General features: G+C 40.2%; 1 protein-coding gene across 1 annotated transcript in view; it reads left to right on the forward strand.

Annotated features, from left to right (window-relative positions):
• Positions 1 to 16020, forward strand: part of NCKAP5 (NCK associated protein 5) — a 666066-nt gene that overhangs the window by 229672 nt on the left and 420374 nt on the right.

A 16020-nucleotide genomic window follows, 5' to 3' on the forward strand; every position in this document is an offset into this window, starting at 1 on the left:
GGGATAATGAGTCTATTCACCCAGGTGCCCTGATGGAGGAGAGCTCCCTCTTAGTCTGCAGCTCCAGGAGAGGATAGAGATCCCAATTGAACTTGAACATGGCAGAAGGGAGGAAGAAAGACAGAAACCCTAGCACCAGCCTGGGAAATGGGGAGGAAAGCTCAGGCCACAGGGAGATGGAAAAAGCGAACTGATCATTTCCACTCCATCCCCTTCACCCCCTACAGGTCAAATTATATGTGTGAAACATTTGTCAGTTCAATGTTTTTAATGTGTACAATTCAGTGACACTGATTAAGTTTATCATGTTGTGCAAAGATCAACAATATTTGTTTCCAAATTATTCCACAGACATTAAGAGAAAATCAGTGTCCCCTAAGCAAAGACTCCCCGTTTCCCCCTCCCTCCCACCTCTGGTAACCACTAATAAACTTTGGTCTCTATGTTGTGTTGTTTTTAGGTGCCTTCGAGTTGGTTCTAACTTACAGTGACCCTGTGTACAACAGAACAAAACACTGCCCAGTTTTATACCATCTTCACAATCATTGTTATGTTTGAGCTCTGCAGCCACTGTGTCAATCCATGTCATTGAGGGTCTTCCTCTTTTTCGCTGACCCTCTACTAAGCATGATATCCTTTTGCAGGGATTGGTTCCTCCTGAGAACATTCTGATTGTACTTCTTCCAGGACAGATTTGTTCATTCTTCTGGCAGTCCATGGCGTATTCAGTATTCTTCACCAACATCATAATTCACAGACACCAGTTCTCCTGTCTTCCTTATTCATTGTCTAATTTTCTCATGCATGTGAGGCGATTGAAAATAACATGGCTAGGGTCAGGCACCTTAGCTCTCAAGGTGATATCTTTGCTTTTTAATACTTGAAAGAGGTCTTTTGCAGCAGATTCGCCCAGTGCAATATGCAATATGTTGTTTGATTCCTTGAACTGCTGTTTCTATGGGCACTGACAGTAGGCCCAAGTAAAATGAATGCCTTGACAACTTCAATCTTTTCTCCATTTATCATGATGTGGCTTATTGGTCCAAATGAGAGCATTTTTGTTTTCTTTATTTTATAATATAATCCATAGTGAAGGCTGTAGCCTTGGACCTTAAACAGTAAGTGCTTCTAGTCCTCTTCATTTTCAGCAAGCAAGGTTGTGTCATCTGTGTATCGCAGATGCCACGTTCTTCATATAGTCCACCTTCTCGGATTTTTTGCTCATCATATAGATTAAAAAAGTATGCTGAAAGGATACAACCCTGATGCACACCTTTCCTGATTTTGAACCACAGAACTGCCACTTGGTCTGTGCACATGTTCCACATGAGCACAATTAAGTGTTCTGGAATTCCCATTCTTCACAATGTTATCCATAATTTGTTACGATCCACACGGCTGGATGCCTTTGCACAGTCAATAAACAGGTAAACATCTTTCTGGTATTCTCTGCTTTCAGCCAAGATCCATCTGACATCAGCAGTGATATCCATTGTTTCATGTCCTCTTCGGAATCTGGCTTGAATTCCTGGCAGTTACCTGTTGATGCACTGCTGCAGCCATTTTTTAATTACCTTCAGCATAATTTTACCTGGGTTTGATATTAATGATACTGGTCTCTATTACTTGCCTGTTCTAGATATTTCATATAAGTGGAATCATACAATATTTGCCTTTCTGCGACTACCTTATTTCACTCCACATAATGTTTTCGAGATTCATCCGTGTTAGCAAAGGAGAATGAAGAGCACCAAAGACACAAGGAAAATATGAGCCTGAGAGACAGAAAGGGCCATATAAACCAGAGACTCCATCAGCCTGAGACCAGAAGAGCTAGATGATGCCTGGCTACCACCAATGACTGCTTTGACAGGGACTATAACAGAGAATCCCTAATGGAGCTAGAGAAAAGTGGGATGCAGAACTCAAATTGTAGTAAAAAGACAGACTTCATGGTCTGACTGAGACTGGAGGGACCTCAGAGGACATGACCCCCGGACTCTAAGCCCAGAACTAAAACCATTCCTGAAGCCAAATCTTCAGACAAAGATTAGACTGGACTCTGAGACATAAAATAATACCGGTGAGGAGTGCTTAAGGAGTGCTTCCTAGCTCAAGTAGACACATGAGACTACGTGGGCAGCTACTGTCAGGAGACGATATGCTAAGGCAGAGGGGGACAAGAGCTGGTTCAATGGACACGGGAAATACAGGGTGGGGAGGAGGATTGTGCTGTCACATTGTAGGGAGAGCAACTAGGGCCACATAACAATGTGTGTGTAAGTTTTTGTAGGAGAAACTGACTTGAATTGTAAACTTTTCACTTACAGCACAATAAAAGAAAGAAAAAAAAAAGATTCATCCATGTTATAGCAAGTATCAGGACTTCATTTCTCTTTATGGCTGAGTAATGTATGCTCGATGTTCTTTAGTGAAAAAGCCCCTAAAGTGCCCTCCTTTGGCATGCTCACTGTGCTATGACTTTAGCTCCTTCCAATGAAAAGCCTTGTTTTACTCTTGTGCATGTTGCTTCTGTGATGCTAACCTACGCCAGTACTGTTTCAACACATCACATAAGTCTGATTTGTGTTAACAGGAAGCTAACAAACTGAGATCATGATAGAATTTTGAACTGTGTGTGCTAAGAACAACACCTACGTCATTTAATATTGGCATCAAAAATTCTGTCATGGAATTTTTGATGCATTTATTTTACTAACCTTCCCTTCATTTAAAATTACTGTGAATCTTCTCTGCAAAGAGTTTCCCTCACACTCTATATTCTCCTAAAAGATTACCCCCTCACCCCTCTACCTTTATACACAAAGCTTTTAGAAAGAGAATACATTTAATGTTGTATTCATCTCCCCTTGCCCATGGCATATTAGAATGTGCTTTGTAGTAAAGATTTCTGAATAATAATGGTTATACTACAAATATATCTTTCTCTGCAAGTTTTTAAAAGGATTTTGTATTTTAAAATTCATAAACAACAACAAAAATAAAGACATTGAGTTTACGATGGCATTTGTGTTGGATGAAAGCACTAGAAAATAAGCAGACGTATCTTTGGCAGACTCAGAAAAATGTCCTGTCACATAGGGAGCTTTGGCATATATTCAGTGATAGAGATTAGTGTGCTTGTCCTGCTTTTGTGTGTCGTATTCAGACACTGGCATTGTTTTTGTTTTCCTAGTCTTTTTAAGGTTTTGTTGTGGTCTTTGTATCAGTATTCAGGTTTCTAGAGAAATAAACCACCAGTTTGAATGGGGAAGGAGGAGCATAAGTTAGGTGATATGAGCTATAGGGAGAGAGTGGAAAATTAAAATTGGCTTCATAAAATAAATTTTTGCTTAAATAGAGGATTTTAGGATTTCTGTAAATAGAAAATGAGTGCCTTCATTTGTATTATTTTGGATAATCTGAAATACCGATAAATATGGATCAATTTTATCCATATAGACTACCCTTATTTGATAAAGTAGAGGTTCAGCGAAAGAGTAGGGGCCTCAGCAAGATGGATTGACACAATGGCTGCATCAATAGGCTCAAGCATAACACCGGGCAGTGTTTTGTTCTGTTGTACATAGGGTTGCTATGAGTCGGAACAATGACAACAACCATCTAAAACCCTTCCTCTTTTGATAAGGGCCCACCTGCATCCTGGGCCAAGTCCCATCTGGTGGTTCTGCACTGCGCAGAAGCCCCCACTATGATGATGCTCTTGATTCTAGGAGAGTTAATTCTTTCTTCTTTCTCAGTCCAACTATCCTTTTCATTCATGGCCTAATTCAAGTTCTGTTTCTCAGTGAAATTTTGCCATTTTTGCAATTCTCATTTTTTCTCCCTTCTTTGAAATACTTTAGTACTTGTAGTCTGCATTTAGAGTACTTGTCTACTCCTGCAGTAATGTCCTTTCTGCTTTTAATATTTATACACGCATCTGTTTTGTCTCCAGAATTATACTTTACATTCCTTGAGAGTAGGGGCACATCTTACAGTGTTCAATAAATGCTTGGTAGCTGATTTATTCAGCTGAGTACATCCATTAGTTTCACTAACAAAAACCAAATGCCAACTTAATGCAGGGGTCGACAAGTGTTTTCTGTGAAGGACAGATAGTAACAATTTCAGGCTTTGCAGGCCAGACAGTCTGTGTTGCAACTACTCGATTCCACAAGTGTAGTCCAGAAGCGGCCATAAACAGTATGTAAATACATACAGGAGGTATGGCTTTGTCCCAATAAAACTTTATTTACAAAAACAGGCAGTGAACAAGATTTTGCCAATCCCTTACATAAAGTATAAAAAAATTCCCTATGGAGTATCATGGGTAACCATAGAGTAACTATTTTCAGGTTGTGTAAGTTATGTGGGATGTATATCGCATCCACCAGGCCAGGGAAAGAATATCATGTCAGTGTTTTCCTTGTTCTGGGACACTGATATTTTGATGGTTACAAAGAATACGGTAATCAAATTTCTGTTCAAAATTAATATTTATTATGGGAACCCTCATACAGTGTTCTCAGGAGTATAAATTCATTCAGTCTTCCTGGAAGCATTTTGGCACCATGTATCATAAAAATGTTCATAGCATTGTACCCATCAATTCTTTTCTGGAAAGCGCACTGAGGAAATAGTTAATTCATTCACTATATATTTACTGTGAGGCTGCAGTGTGCCAGGCCCTGTGCTAGGTTTTGAAGGTCACTATGGAAGTAAGCACAGACTGAGCTATAGACCGTTAATTACAACATTGCTTGCCACAAAGAAAATCAGTAAGAAACCTTATATCAATGAATAAAACCAAAAAAAGCCAAACCCACTGCTGTCGAGTCGATTCCTACTTATAATGACCCTATATGACAGAGCAGAACTGCCCCATGAAGCTTCCAGGAGCACCTGCTAGATTCGAACTCCCGAACTCTTGGTTAGCAGCCATACCACTTAACCACTACGCCACCAGGGTTTCCATCAATGAACAGGAAGTGGTTAAATTCTGGATTATCTATGCGATGGAATATTTTTCAGCCATTAAAGCAATATTATAGAAGAAGTTCAATTACATGGCAAGATATTCAAATGTATTATTAAATTCAAAAGTAGATTAAAATGTATTTACAAGAGGCAGAGCCAAGATGGTAGAATAGACAGACGCTTCCGGCGAGCCCTCTTTACAATAAAGACCCAAAAAAACAAGTGAAACGAGTATATTTGTGACAAGCTGGGAGCCCTGAGCATCAAAGGCAACCTTAGACAATGAACTGAGGGGCAGGAGGAGGAAGAGACCGTTCAGAAGTGGAGAGGAGTTCCTGGACCTGAATCGCAGGGAGCCCTCAGGCACCATTCCTAGAGCGGTGGCGGCAGTGGACTGGTGCTAGCATTTGGCCGCAGTTTCCTCAGGGAGAAGCAGCCAGCCGCACAGCCTACTCACGCCTCTAGAACCTGAGGAGATTGGCACTCTCGGCAAAAGCTAAGTACTTGCATATATTTTACAGAGCTTCCCCCCCCCCCCAATCCCTGAGCCAGCTTCAGTGGCTGAATCCCTGGGCCTGAGATAGACCCTGGTGAGCACCTAGAGCCATCCTCCCGGCCTTGGGGAAGGAAAAAAATTGCAACTGGGGGGAAAAGATAATTTGCTAGCTCCATCAACTGGGGGAGCTCAGAACAGAAGCGGCTCCTGTCCACCCACAAAACGTCCGTGTACCATGAGCACCTTTCCCTTCTGCATGGACCTGTGTGGGCCTATTTCAGGAGAATAGGCCTTTGTTGGCAAACTCCAACCATTTCAGCTGTGCAGTGGAGAGGTGGGTGTTTGACATTTGGCATTGCTTTGCCTATTAAACAAGGTCCTCACCTACCCACATCAGGAACCTAAGGACTGGTAGCTCCACTCAGGTTACCCAGCCACCCGCGACAGGGGTCCAAAGATAACTGGTACCTCCCAGTCCTTACAACCAAAAACTTTGGGTGCCCATGATCCCTCTGCAGAATCCACCTACCAGCACGCTCAACGGAACAGAGACGCATTTTCCTCAGAGACACTTGGGGGTCAGTTCTCAGCCCCCAGCCTTGTTCAGAGAGTGACCCCCTGCTGCAATCAGATACCGGTATATACGCCAATCACCCCTGCCCCTCTAAGACTGTAGGACAGAGCCTGTAGCGCATACTTGATGATCAGCTACCTGGAAACCTGAGCTGAATTCATACAAGGAAACTGAATGGACTCCTAGACTGATATGCCTGATAATAGCTCTAGCCAGGTGGGGACAGGACACCAGAGCTCCAAAGGTGAAAATAATCCAGCTAGCTCACTCAAGCAACCCACAGGGATATAACAAAGCAAGCAGCTACGACACAGTAAGCAAGCATAAACTAATACAATAACTCATAGATGGCTCGGAGACAACAGTCAATATCAAGGCACATAAAGAAACAGACCATGATTACCTCAACAGGCTCTCAAAACAAAGGATCCAGGGATCTTCTAGATGAAAATGCATTTCTGGAATTACCAGATGCAGAATACAAAAGTTTAATATACAGAAACCTTCAAGACATCAGGAAGGAAATGAGGCAATATGCAGAACAAGCCAAGGAACACACAGATAAAGCAACTGAAGAAATTAGAAAGATTATTCAGGAACATATGAAAAGCTTAATAAGCTGGAAAACCCATAGACAGCAATCAGAAATTCAGAAGGTTAACAATAAAATTACAGAATTAGACAACTCAGTAGAAAGTCAAAGGAGCAGAATTGAGCAAGTAGAAGCTAGAATTACTGAATTTGAAGATAAATCACTTGGCACTAATATATTTGAAGAAAAATTGGATAAAAGAATTAAAAAAAATGAAGAAACCTTAAGAATCCTGTGGGACCCTATCAAGAGAACGAGCCTACGAGTGATTGGAGTACCAGAACAGGGAGGGATAACAGAAAATACAGAGAAAATAGTTGAAGATTTGTTGGCAGAAAACTTCCCTGATATTGTGAAAGACGAGAGGGTATCTGTCCAAGATGCTCATGGAACTCCACATAAGGTAGATCTTAAAAGAAAGTCACCAAGACATATAATAATCAAACTTGCCAAAGCCAAAGATAAAAAGAGATTTATAAGAGCATCGAGGGATAAATGAAAAGTCACCTACAAAGGAGAGCCAATAAGAAAAAGCTCAGACTACTCGGCAGAAACCATGCAGGGAAGAAGGCAATGGGATGACATATTTAAAAAATTGAAGGAAAAAAATTGCCTGCCAAGATCATATATTCAGCAAAACAGTCTCTTAAATATGAAGGTGAAATTAAGACATTTCCAGATAAACAGAAGTTGAGGGAATTTGTAAAAACCAAACCAAAACTACAAGAAATACTAAAGGGAGTTCTTTGGTTAGAAAATCAATAATATCAGGTATCAACCCAATACTAGAACACTGGGCGGAGCAACCAGAAGTCAACCCAGACAGGGAAATCCAAAAAAACAAAGCAAGATTATTTAAAAAAAAAAAAGCCCAAAACAGGGTAACAGCGATGTTATTATATAAAAGAAGACAACATTAAAATAATAAAGAGGGACTAAGAAATGTATTCATACACCTTCCATATGGAAAGGAAGATACAGTGATACAAAGAAATAAAAGTTAGTTTTAAATTGAGAAAAATAGGGGTAAATAATAAGGTAACCACAAAGGAGACAAACTATCCTACTCATCAAAATAAAATACAAGGGAAAAATACAGACTCAGGAGAAACAACATCAACGATAACAAATATGAAGAAAGGACAATATATAAAGAAAATCTACTCAGCACACAAAATCAAGTGGGAAAAAGAAACTGTCAACAACACACAAAAAAGACATCAAAATGATAGCACTAAATTCATACCTATCCATAATTACCCTGAATGTAAATGGATTAAATGCATCAATAAAGAGACAGAGAGTGGGAGAATGGATTAACAAACAAGATCTGTCTATATGCTGCCTGCAAGAGACACACCTTAGACTTAGAGACAGAAACAAACTGAAACTCAAAGGATGGAAAAAATATGTCAAGCAAACAACAATCAAAAAAGAGCAGGAGTAGCAATATTAATTTCTTGCAAAACAGACTTTAAAGTTAAATCCATCAGAAAGGATAAGGAAGGACACTATATAATGATTAAAGGGACAATACCTCAAGAAGATATAACCATATTAAATATTTATGCACCCAATAACAGGGCTGCAAGATACATAAAACAAACTCTATCGCCACTGAAAAGTGAGATAGACAGCTCCACAATAATAGCAGGAGACTTCAACACACTACTTTCAGTAAAGGACAGGACATCCAGAAAGAAGCTCAATAAAGACACGGAAGATCTAAATGCCACAATCAACCAACTTGACCTCGTTCGTAGACATATACAGAACACTCCACCCAACAGCACCTAAGTATACTTTCTTTTCTAGTGCACATGGAACATTCTCTAGAATAGACCACATATTAGGTCATAAAGCAAGCCTTAGCAGAATCCAAAACATTGAAATATTACAAAGCATCTTCTCTGACCATAAGGCCATAAAGTAGAAATCAATAACAGAAAAAGCAGGGAAAAGAAATCGAACGTTTGGAAGCTGAACAATACCCTGCTCAAAAAAGACGGGATTATAGAAGACATTAAGGATGGAATAAAGAAATTCAGAGAATCCAGTGGGAATGAAAACTCTTCCTATCAGAACCTTTGGGACACAGCAAAAGCAGAGCTCAGAGGCTAATTTATATCAATAAATGCACACATCCAAAAAGAAGAAAGGGCCCAAATCAAAGAATTATCCCTACAACTTGAACAAATAGAAAGAGAGCAACAAAAGAAACCCACAGGCACCAGAAGAAAACAAATAATAAAAATTAGACCTGAACTAAATGAAGTAGAAAACAGAAAAACAATTGAAAGAATTAACAAGACCAAAAGCTGTTTTTTTGAAAAAACCAACAAAATTGATAAACCACCAGCCAAACAGACAAAAGAAAAACAGGAGAGGAAGCAAATAACCCGAATAAAAAATGACATGGGCGATATTACAACAGACCCAACTGAATTTAAAAGGATCATATCAGATTACTATGAAAAACTACACTCAAACAAATTTGAAAATCTAGAAGATACGGATGAATTACTAGAAACACACTACCTACCTAAACTAACACAAACAGTGGTAGAATAACTAAATAGATCCATCACAAAAGAAGAGATTGAAAAGGTAATCCAAAAACTCCCAACAAAAAAAAGCCCTGGTCCGGATGGCTTCACTGCAGAGTTCTACCAAACTTTCAGAGAACAGTTAACACCACTACTATTAAAGGTATTTCAGAACATAAAAAAGGACAGAATACTACCAAACTCATTCTATGAAGCCACCATATCCCTGATACCAAAACCAGGTAAAGACACCACAAGAAAAGAAAATTATAGACCTATAGATGCAAAACTCCTCAACAAAATTTTAGCCAATAGAATTCAACAACATATCAAAAAAATAATTCACCATGACTAAATGGGATTCATACCAGGTATGCAGGGATGGTTCAACATTAGAAAAACAATTAATGTAATCTACCACATAAATAAAACAAAAGACAAGAATCACAGGATTTTATCAATTGATGCAGAAAAGGCATTTGACAAAGTTCAACACTCCTTCATGATAAAAACTCTCAGCAAAATAGGAATAGAAAGAAAATTCCTCAACATAATACAGGGCATTTATACAAAGCCAACAGCCAACATCACCCTAAATGGAGAGAGCCTGAAAGCATTCCCATTGAGACTGGGAACCAGACAAGGATGCCCTTTATCACCACCGTTATTCAGCGTTGTGCTGGAAATCCTATCCAGAGCAATTAGGCTAGATAAAGAAATAAAGGGCATTGAGATTGGCAAGGAGGAAGTAAAAGTATCTCTCTTTGCAGATATGATCTTATAGACAGAAAACCCTAAGGAATCCTCCAGAAAACTACTGAAACTAATCAGCAGAGTATCGGGATACAAAATAAACATACGAAAATCAGTTGGATTCCTCTACACCAACAAAAACAATATTGAAGTGGAAATCACCAAATCGATGCCTTTTACAGAAGCCCCAAAGAAGATAAATACTTAAGAATAAATCTTACCAGAGATGTAAAAGACTTATACAAAGAAAACTACAGTACACTTCTGCAAGAAACCAAAAGAGACTTACTTAAGTGGAAGAACATACCTTGCTCCGGGATAGGAAGACTTAACATTGTGAAAATGTCTATTCTACCAAAAGCGATCTATACATTTAATGCAGTTCCGATCCAAATTCCAACGACATTCTTTAACGAGATGGAGAAACAAATCACCAACTTCACATGGGAGGGAAAGAGGCCCCTGATAAATAAGGCATTACTGAAAAAGAAGAACAAAGTGGGAGGCCTTACTTTACCTGATTTTAGAAGCTATTATACTGCCACAGTAGTCAAAACGGCCTGGTACTGGTACAACAACAGATACATGGACCAATGGAACAGAATTGAGAATCCAGACATAAATCCATCCACATATGAGCAGCTGATATTTGATAAAGGCCCCAAGACAGTTCAATGGGGAAAAGACAGTCTTTTTAACAAATGGTGCTGGCATAACTGGATATCCATCTGCAAAAAAATGAAACAAGACCCATACCTCACTCCATGCAAAAAAACTAACTCAAAATGGATCAAATACCTAAATATAAAATCTAAAATGATAAAGATCATGGAAGAAAAAATAGGGGCAACGTTAGGAGCCCTAATACATGGCAGAAAAAGTATATAAAACATTATAAAGAATGTAGAAGAAAAATTAGGGAGCTCCTAAAAATCAAACACCTGTGCTTATCCAAAGACTTCACTAAAAGAGTAAAAAGACTACCTACAGACTAGGAAAAAGTTTTTAGCTATGACATTTCTGATCAGCGCCTGATGTCTAAAATCTACATAATACTGCAAAAACTCAATTGCAAAAAGGCAAATAACCCAATTAAAACATGGGCAAAAGATATGAATAGACACTTCACTAAAGAAGACATTCAGGTAGCTAACAGGTATATGAGGAAATGTTCACGATCATTAGCGATTAGAGAAATGCAGATCAAAACTACAATGAGATTTCATCTCCAACAAGGCTGGCATTAATCCAAAAAACACAAATTAATAAATGTTGGAGAGGCTGTGGAGAGATTGGAACACTTCTACACTGCTGGTGGGAATGTGAAATGGTACAACCACTTTGGAAATCGGTTTGGCACTTCCTTAAAAAGCTAGAAACAGAACTATCATACCATTCAGCAATCCCACTCCTTGGAATATATGCTAGAGAAATAAGAGCCTTTACATGAACAGATATATGCACACCCATGCTTATGCCAGCACTGTTTACAATAGCAAAAAGATGGAAGCAACCAAGGTGCCCATCAATGGATGAATGGATAAATAAATTATGGTATATTCACACAATGGAATACTACACATAGATAAAGAACAGTGAAGAATCTGTGAAGCATTTCATAACACGGAGGAACCTGGAAGGCATTATGTTGAGTGAAATTAGTCAGTTGCAAAAGGACAAATATTGCATAAGACCACTATTATAAGAACTTGAGAAATAGTTTAAACTGAGAAGAAAACATTCTTTTGTGGTTACGAGAGGGGGAGGGAGGGGTGGTGGGAGAGGGGCATTCACTAATTAGATAATAGATAAGAAGTACTTTAGGTGAAGGGAAAGACAGCACACAGTACAGAGGAGGTCAACACAATTGGACTAAACCAAAATAAAGAAGTTTCCTGAATAAACTGAATGCTTTGAAGGCCAGCGTAGCAGGGGCAGGGGTCTGGGGACCATGGTTTCAGGGGACATCTAAGTCAATTGGCATAATAAAAGCTATTAAGAAAACATTCTGCATCCCACTTTGAAGAGTGGTGTCTGAGGTCTTAAACACTAGCAAGCAGCCATCTAAGATGCATCAATTTTTCTCAACCCACCTGGATCAAAGGAGGATGAAGAACACCAAGGATACAAGGCCATTACGAGCCCAAGAGACAGAAAGGGCCACATGAACCAGTGACTACATCATCCTGAGGCCAGAAGAACTATATGGTGCCCAGCCACAACCGATGACTGCCCTGACAGGGAACAGAACAGAGAACCCCTGAGGGAGCAGGAGAGCAGTAGGATGCAGACCCCAAATTCTCATAAGACCAGACTTAATGGTCTGACTGAGACTAGAAGGACCCTTATGGTCATGGCCCCCAGACCTCCTGTTGGCCCAGGACAGGAACCAATCCCGAATCCAACCTTTCAGACATGGATTGGACTGGACAATGGGATGGAGAGGGATGCTGGTGAGGAGTGAGCTTCTTGGATCAGGTGGACACTTGAGACTATGTTGGCATCTCCTGCCTGGAGGGGAGATGAGAAGGTAGAGGGGGTTAGAAGCTGGTGAAATTGGCATGAAAAGAGAGAGTGGAGGGAGAGAGCGGGCTGTCTCATTAGGGGAAGAGTAATTAGGAGTGTGTAGCAAGGTATAGCAAGGTGTATATGGGTTTTTGTGTGAGAGAGTGACTTGATTTGTAAACTTTCACTTAAAGCACAATAAAAATTATTTAAAAAAATTGTATTTACATAAAACTTTTAAACATTTGAAAAGGTATCAATACACAGAAATACAAGAAAATTATAATGATAGTCACCAAAATAGTAACAATGACTTTCTCTTGGTGGTGGAATTCTTGGTGATTTCCCTATCGTTTTGCTCTGCATTTTGTGTTTTCTAAAGTAACCATGAATCATTTATGTGAGAGTAAAAATAAAGCTAATGACATTTTTAATTATGCGAAGTTACTAACAATAAAGGATGGCCCCCGTGAAAGGAAGTTTAGGATGACTTACTGCTGGGTAAAGGTGTTGCCGTTAGCTTCCATGGAGTCTGTGCCTTCTCATGACGACCTTATATTCAGTAAAGCCCACCTTGCCTGATCCTGCATCATCTTCACAATTGCCATCATATTTGAGTCAATTGTTGTGGCTATCATGTTAATCCATCTCACCCTCGCTGACCCTCTGCTTCACCAAACATGGCATGTTCCTCTGTGATTGATCCTTCCTGATGACGTTGGACAGTGTTCTGTTGTGACCCATAAGGTTTTCATGGGCTAATTTTTCAGAAGTAGAGTGCCAGGCCTTTCCTCCTAGTCTGTCTTAGTCTGGACATGCCACTGAAGCTTGTCTACCACAGGTGACCTTGCTGATATTTGAAATACTGGTGGTATAGCTTCCAGCATCACAGGAACACACAAGCCACCACAGTAAGACAAACTGACAGACAGGTGGTGTAAAATTAGTGCTGAGTTGGCTTCAGGATTGGGAACGTTCATCTCGATATATTCAGATATTAAGAGCTTTCTCCGTCAACCAGAGTTTTGTGCAGAATTGAATCTTCTTTTACTTTTGACTTACTAAGAGTTAACCAGAAAGCTCTTTGTTTCATCCCTTCACAGTCTCCATGTCCCCTTTGCTGCTCTGATACATTTGGTGTTACGAATATAATTGAATCTCCCTTTGATGATTCCGTGGGTTGCAGGACCTGAGGGCTGTAATGCTGACCATCAGTTATCATTGTATAGAACAAAAGATAAAGGTGTGGAAGATACAGACTATTGAGCTGAATGTGAAATGATTCCAGGATAGCCTCTGGAAATGGCTCTGCTGAATAAATCCCTGATGTCAGTGAGTTTTTGTTATATGCCTGTTTTCTTCTAAAATCTTGCTTAGTCCAGGGAAAGAAAAAAGAAGTAATCCAGCGATCTGAACTTCCTAGTTATTAGGACCCTTGTCTCTTGCATCCAGATTGTTATTCCACACTTTCTATCTCATATAAAGCAAGAAAAGCGTGCTGCGTGCTGTTTATCCTGGCATTTCAATGTCTTAACACCCACACAGGGTGTTTATCTAAGTCTATAAATGCTGACTGAACTAGACCGGGTTTGTCTCTTGGGGCCAAGAAAGACCCATATAGCCTGTAGCCCTTCATCTACCAAAGTATTTACCCAGGTAAAACCAGGTTGAAGTGAACTGCAAGGCTACTCAGTGGAAGAGAAGCTTCACAGAGCAGCCAGAGACCTAAATGGGAGCAGTGAGCAGCTGAGAGGCTTCCTCGCCTCCTCCCTTTGTCCTGGTGAGGAGAGGGGGCTTTTCTGTGTGCTTCTCACACTGTGTTGTACTTCCTCAGCTCTGAGAATTGTCACCTTCACCCCAAGCCATCCCTGCCCCTCCCCAGCTCACCATCCAGCAGCAGAGGTCCTGGGAGCACTGCCCTACCTAGAAGCAGCAGATTTCAGAGTGCTGCCTAATGTATTAAAAGCTGCAACTTACGCTTAGGTTCCAGCTCCCCAACTCGTGTGCTGCAGTTGGAATTACAGGTGTGCTGAGACACTGGTCCCCTTGGTCCTCAGCACACCCAGTGGGTTCACCTCTAACTTTAAACATCCACTTCTATTTATGCCAGTGTAGGGCATTTTGTCAGAATGTTCTTTAGAAATGAGGATGGTGAGCCTTCGACTTGCTTACTTTGGACATGTCATCAGGAAAGACCAGTCTGTAAAAAAGGACATCATGTTTGGTAAAATAGAGGGCCAGTGCATATGGTCGCTATGAGTCGGAATCGACTCGATGGCACTGGGTTGTTTTTTTTGAATATGAGCAAAACCCTCAGTGAGATGGATTGACACAAACGCCAATAACCAGAACAATGGGCTCACACATAAACAATTATTAAGTTGGTGCAGGACTTGGCGATGTTTTGTTTTGTTGTACATAAGATCACCATGAGTTAGACCTGACTTGACAACAACTAACAACAACAGGATAAAGTATTTTTTCCTACTCAGATTTTCATTTTTCATGTATGTCATGAGTTGAAAAGTTGGGAAGCCCTGATCACATTTCTCAAAGTGTGATCCAAGGGACATTTCCTGCTGCGGTGGGATAAAATACCTGACAAAGTTCAGGCTCGTATTCATGTGGGAGTCAGAGCTCTCTCTAATCTAGGAGAGCTCTCTCACTTTACAGCTGGGGAGCCCGAGCCTAGGTTCTGTAGCTAGTTGGTCACAGAGCTCGACCAGTACGTTGGCCTCTGGCCGTGCTTTTCAGTCTTCCCTTTTCTGCACAGAAGTTTAGGCTCTTAGCTGAAGATTATGCATTTCTCAGACACAAAAGAATCATACTGTTGGTGTGATAGAAAGTGTTCATTGTCCTAGAAGTCAGGACACCTGGGTTCATGTTCTATTTCTGACTATTGGACAAGTCCATATACTCTGGTCTTTATTTAAACAAAAAAAGAAAAGAAAACAACAACAAAACCCAAAATCAAAACAAAAATCTCGGTATCTTAACACCAGCACTAGGCGCTTATCTAAGTCTGTAAAAGCCAGTGCGTCGATCTCGATGCATGGTGACTCCACGTGTTTCATAGTAGAACTGTACTCCGTAGGGATTTCAATGGCTGTGATCTTCTGGAAGTAGATGGCCAGACCTTCCTTCTGAGGCACCTCTGGGTGGATGCGAACCACCAACCTTTTAGTTAGTAGCCAGACGTTTAATTGTTTGCATGACCTAGGAACTAGGTAGCTATAGAAATTGGGAATTCTTTTAGAACGTGAAAATGCTTTTCCCGAGTAGCAGAAGCTAAAAAGAAATGTTTTGTTCAAGTTTTGCTAACTGGTTAGTGGCAAAGCTGAGTCTCAGACAGAGCTTTCCTCCGTCCGACTTCACCTCCCATTGAGTTTTCTGCACCACTGCATTTCCAGGTACACAAGAAAGCATCTTGTCCCATCATCAGTGCTGGTTACTGTTAGCAGTAAGTAACGAGAAGGTTCTTTTTCTAGCTTTGACCAGAAAGAGATTCTTTCTGAAGAGAGTACTCGCCATCTGAAATGTGTGAAGTTGTGAAATGACCTTTCATGACTGCCCA

This window comes from Loxodonta africana, chromosome 6 (assembly GCF_030014295.1).
Source record: "Loxodonta africana isolate mLoxAfr1 chromosome 6, mLoxAfr1.hap2, whole genome shotgun sequence".
NCBI lineage: Eukaryota > Metazoa > Chordata > Mammalia > Proboscidea > Elephantidae > Loxodonta > Loxodonta africana.